Genomic DNA, 5,908 nt, shown 5'->3' with positions numbered 1-5,908 from the left:
GGTGACTTGGGAGGTATCAGAGGAGGAAAGGGAGGAGGAAAGGGAAGAGGGAAATGATGAAATTATATTAATTAAAAGTTTAAAACTCACAAGAAAAGGAGGCTGCACAATCTTTGACAGTTCCCAAATTTAAAATCACTTATTGTAATTAATTTACCTTATTTTAGTTTGAATTAGTTTATTGGAACCCATGAACTGAACTCTGTGCCTTAAAACTCCATATCTCTGGTATGAGACCCATAGCTGGATAAGTCCGAATTAGGGCATATTGTTTATATTTGAGATTTCTAATTTATTTAATTTTTTAAAGAGAAAAAATGATCATCACTTGCGTCATCTTAGGGAACTTTATGGAAATTACACACACACACACACACACACACATATATTTACAATGTGCTAAAATAGTTGTTTATTGGAAATTTGGTCATTTCAGGAAAATAAATTTTCTTTTTACATTTTCTTAAATACCTCCAGATGTAGTGAAAGAGTATTTAAAACACATTATATATCTGTGTACATTGTCTAGCAATCAGTTTACTTAAAAAAGATTATCAGTGTTTTTAGAAGAGAAATTATGCTATCAGTAAGTATATTTTAAAAATTTCAAAATAGTCTACGGCTATACCACCCTGAATGGGCCTGATCTTGTCTGATCTTGGAAGCTAAGCAGGGTCAGGCCTAGTTAGTACTTCTATGGGAGACCGCGTGAAAATAACGGGTGCTGTAGGCTTTAAAAATAAAAAATAAAAATAAAATTAAATTAAAAAATATCAAAATAGCAAAAACTCTTTAAAGTTAAACATTAAGAAAATGCTAATTTCAAGCACAATGAGAAAAATTATCAATAATATTTCCGTGATGTTTGTAGAACATGATTTTAATTTTTTCAACTGTTAATATTCAACAAAAAGAACAATTATTTTTGAGATATAGATCTTTGTTATGTTTCCCTGTTCATTTCTGATTTTATTAATTTGGATACTGTCTCTGTGCCCTCTAGTTAGTCTGGCTAAGAGTTTATCTATCTTGTTCATTTTCTCAAAGAACCAGCTCCTGGTTTTGTTGATTCTTTGTATAGTTCTTTTTGTTGCTATTTGGTTGATTTCAGCCCTGAGTTTGATTATTTCCTGCCATCTACTCCTCTTGTGTGTATTTGCTTCTTTTTGCTCTAGAGCTTTCAGGTGTGCTGTCAAGCTGCTAGTGTAAGCTCTCTACAGTTTCTTTTTGGAGGCACTAAGAGCTATGAGTTTTCCTCTTACCACTGCTTTCATTGTGTCACATAAGTTTTGGTATGACATGTCTTCATTTTCATTAAATTCTAAAAAGCCTTTAATTTTTTTTCTTCATTTCTTCCTTGACCACGTTTTCATTGAGTTAAACCATCATTCAGCTTCCATGTATATGTGTGCTTTCCACTGTTTTTTGTTGGTATTTAAGACCAGATTATTCAGTGGTTATCTGATAGGTGCATGGGATTATTTCAATCTTCTTGTATCTGTTGAGGACAGTTTATGACCAATTATATGGTCAGTTTTGGAGAAGGTACCATGAGGTGCTAAGAAGAAGGTATATTCTTTTGCTTTAAAATGAAATGTTCTATAAATATCTGTTAGATCCATTTGGTTCTTAACTTCTGTAAGTTTCACTGTGACTCTGTTTAGTTTCTGTTTCCATGATCTGTCTATTGCTGAGAGTAGGGTGTTGAAGTTTCCTACCATTATTGTCTGGGATGTGATGTGTGCTTTGAGCTTTAGTAAAGTTTCTTTTATGAATGTGGGTGCCCTTGCATTTGGAGCATAGATGTTCAGAAATGAGAGTTCATCTTGGTAGATTTTTTCCTTTGACCAGTATGAAATATCCTTCCTTATCATATCTTACTTTTGGTAGAAAGTTGATAGTATTAGATATTAGAATGGCTACTGCAGCTTGTTTTTTGGGACCATTTGCTTGGAAGATTGTTTTCCCACCTTTTACTCTGAAGTAGTGTCTGTCTTTGTCACTGAGGTGCCTTTCATATATGCAGCAAAATACTGGGTCCTGTTTACTTATCCAGTCTGTTAGTCTTTGTCTTTTTATTGAGTATTTGAGTCCATTGATGTTAAGAGATATTAAGGAAAAGTGATTGCTACTTCCTGTTATTTTTGTTTTTAGAGGTAGAATTACGTTTGTGTGGCTATCTTCTTTTGGGTTTGTTGAAAGGTTACTTTCTTTCTAGGGTGTAGTTTCTCTCCTTGTGTTGGTGTTCTCCACCTACTATCCTTTGTAGGGCTGGATTTATGGAAAGATATTGTATAAATTTCATTTTGTCATGGAATATCTTGGTTACTTCATCTATGGTGATTGAGAGTTTTGCTGGGTATAGTAGCCTGGGCTGGCATTTGTGTTCTCTTAGGGTCTGTATGACATCTGCCCAGTATCTTCTAGCTGTCATCATCTCTGGTGAGAAGTGTGGTGTAATTCTGATAGGTCTGCATTTATATGTTACTTGACCTTTTTCCCTTAATGCTTAATATTCTTTCTTTGTTTAGCACATTTGGTGTTTTGATTATTTTATGATGGGAGGAATTTCTTTTCTGGTCCAGTCTATTTGGAGTGCTGTAGGCTTCTTTTAGGATCATGGGTATCTCTTTCTTTAGGTTAGGGAAGTTTTCTTCTATAATTTTGTTGAAAATATTTACTGGCCCTTAATTTAGGAATCTTTGCTCTCTTCTATATCTATTATCCTTAGGTTTGGTGTTCTTGTTGTATCCTGGGTTTCCTGGATGCTTTGGGTTAGGAATTTTTGCATTTTACATGTTCCTTGATTGTTGTGCCGATGTTCTCTATGGAATCTTCTGCACCTGAGATTCTCTGTTCTATCTCTTGTATTCTGTTGGTGATGCTTGCATCTATGATTCCTGATCTCTTTCCTAGGTTTTCTAACTCCAGGGTTGTCTCCCTTTGAGTTGTCTTTATTGTTACTATTTCCACTTTTAGATCTTGGATGGTTTTGTTCATTTCTTTCACCTGTTTGATTGTGTTCTGTAATTATTTAAGGGATTAGTTTTTGTTGTTGTTGTTTCCTCTTTAACAACTTCTAGCTGTTTACCTGTGTTCTCCTGGATTTCTTTAAGGGAGTTATTTATGTCCTTCTTAAAGTACTCTATCATCATCATGAAAAATAATTTTAGATATGAATCTTGCTTTTCTGGTGTGATGGTGTATCCAAGACTTGCTGTGGTGGGACAATTCGGTTCTGATGATGCCAAGTAACCTTGGTCTCTGTTGCTTATGTTCTTATGCTTGGCTCTTACCACCAGAGTATATCTAGTGCTACCTACCCTATATCTTACTGGATCCTGTCACTCCTATGATCCTGGTTGTAACAGAATCCTCAGATTTCAGTTCTCTGCGATCCTGAGATTCTGTGATCCAATTTTCCATAATCCTGGTTGTGTCAAGGGAGTCAAGCTGCCTCTGGACTCTGGGATCCTGGTGTGACCAATCTCCTGTGATCCTCTGATCCTGTGTTCTTGGGTGTGTTAGAGCTCCTGGGCGTGGAGCTTCCTCTGGGTGTTGTTGGACTGGCTGTCAAGTTTGTGCCCGAGGTCTGCTCAGGGCAGTGGCCCAGCCTGGAAGGAACCTATGTATGTAATTTTTTAAAGTTAGAAATTGGTCATCATAGAAATGCAAAGGTGTGTGTGACTGTGTCCTGAAGAAGAAGATTAAGCAACAGTGCAATGAAATGAGGCCATAAATAGAGTAAAACAAGCTTATTGTGTCCATAGGTCACAGAGGTTCAAGTTGAGGTAGAGGTCTTATGAAAAGAAAATAGTCTTGGTGCTTCCTTTTAGTACATTTACAAAGTTAACAAGAAGAAGACTCTTCATGTAATTGTATTCCTTGTTAACAGTAGAGTAATGGATAGATCAGAATACTCCCAATATCTGCCCCAACAATGAGAGCACAGCCGATCGATGCCTTGGGTTTAGTTATTGGCACTATGTTTCTAAGATAGCTATTTCCAAATTGCCATATCCCTGAAGGGAAACACCCTGATGAAAAACTTATCTGAAGAATATAAAGAAGCAAAATAATGACTGAAGTAGGTAGAACACAAACAGGAAAGAAAAGAAGATTTCTGTGGCCCCATACAATGTGTTGAAACATTGATGAGTGAGTGCTCAGGTAAAGGTGGGGATTTAATCTATGAATTTTCTTAGGACTAACCTGTAAGAATTGTGTCTCAGAACGCATCATACTTTATTTAAATGAGGTTATGAAAGCTGAACTTTAATGTTGCCTAAGCACCTCTTTATAGCTGTGGTGTAAAATTCCTTACCTAGTTGAAGAAGATTTGTTTTCAGCAGGTTGAACAGTTACGGGATTCTGCATCAACAATTGCCCACTGCAAAAAGAACCTTCTCTGACACATGCTCGAAGTAACACTAAATTATGCATTTAAGTAGAAATATTATAGGACTCTTTGATACCATGTTCATTTAGCAAAATTCCAATAGGCTCCCCTTCAGGGTCTATGACTTCTCTAGTTATGGGCTTTGCTGAGGAACCAGGTATGGGTTCCTTTATAATGTGGGCCTATGTTCTAACCACAAAGCTCTTGATTACCCCATTAAAGACCATTCTCCCAATGAGCACATCTTGCTGGATAGATTGGTATTGTAAAAAGCCCACAATCTTCACTGTCTTCATCTTCCATAAAACAAGGAAATAGATTTACACTAAAAACACAAACTACACAAGACAGCTTTCAAACACAGGTCAACAAACAAATAGAAACAGAACAATGCAGAATTCAAGCAAGCATTTTAATGTACTAAAGACAATAAGCGGCCCTTATCCAAATGATGAACAGTGTCAGATTCTGAAAAATAAATTAAGCAAATGGAACACAGCAGGAAAAAATATATCCCACTGCCTCTTTATGTGTATCTGTCTGTGTGTGTGTCTCTCTATGTCTGTCTATCTCTCTGTCTGTCTGTCTCTCTCTCAGTGCATGTACACACATTTGTAGATAGAGAACTATTTGATTGAATTGCTTGAATTAATCAGTGGTCCCTGGCTGAGAGGGGTCAAATGCACAACAAGACAACCCACAGAATCATTTCACCTGGGCTCATAGAGGCCCACAAAGACAGAAACAATGATCAGGAGCCTGCATGGGTCTGATGTAGGTCCTCTGCATATATGGTTGTATAACTTTGTTTGGTGAGACTTGTAACAATGGCAGCATGGGTGATCTCTGACACTTTAACCTGCTTTTGGGACCCTTTTTCTCCTGCAAGTTTGCCTCATCCAGCCTTAATGTGAAGGAAGGTGCCTAGTTTTATTACAACTTGATATGTCATGCTTGACTAATGTCCCTGAGAAAGCCTGCACTTTTCTGAGGAGAAAAGGAGGAATGGATATGAGGCAGAAGAGGAGGTAGGAGTGGGAGAAGAGGTTGGAGAAGAAACTAAGTTAGAGATATAATATATGAGAAAATAAATTAAAAAGTAAATAAACAGAGAGAGGAGAGAGAGAGAGTTAAAAGTTCTTGGATTAGAATTTCTTCCCCCTTTTTTAAAATAAAAATATATTGCAATTTATTTTATAAAATGAAATAATAATAAAACTAATAATATGTGCATATTACTATTTGATATAATTGCCTCCAATTTGTTTCTTTGTGTACACAGTCATCATCTAAAAATAGGGGTGTGCACTAAATATTTAATTGATCTTATAATGCCTGTTAATATTTTATTAATTGAAGTAACTTAATTGAAAAAAATAGAATTTCTTCCCTTGAGTGTTTTATGTCTCTTGTTCACTCCATATATATATGTATACACACATACACACACACATACTATAGGCTCAAGATTTTCTGAATGTGTTATATGTCTATCTATCTATCTATCTA

At 36.0% G+C, this 5,908-nt stretch overlaps 1 pseudogene; it reads left to right on the top strand.

The window, feature by feature from the left end:
* The first annotated feature begins 614 nt into the window (after positions 1 to 614).
* LOC115032915 lies at positions 615 to 733 on the top strand (annotated as a pseudogene).
* Positions 734 to 5,908: the final 5,175 nt, after the last annotated feature.

Source organism: Mus caroli, chromosome 12 (assembly GCF_900094665.2).
Source record: "Mus caroli chromosome 12, CAROLI_EIJ_v1.1, whole genome shotgun sequence".
Taxonomy (NCBI): domain Eukaryota; kingdom Metazoa; phylum Chordata; class Mammalia; order Rodentia; family Muridae; genus Mus; species Mus caroli.
This window is presented reverse-complemented; position numbering and strand designations above follow the sequence as displayed.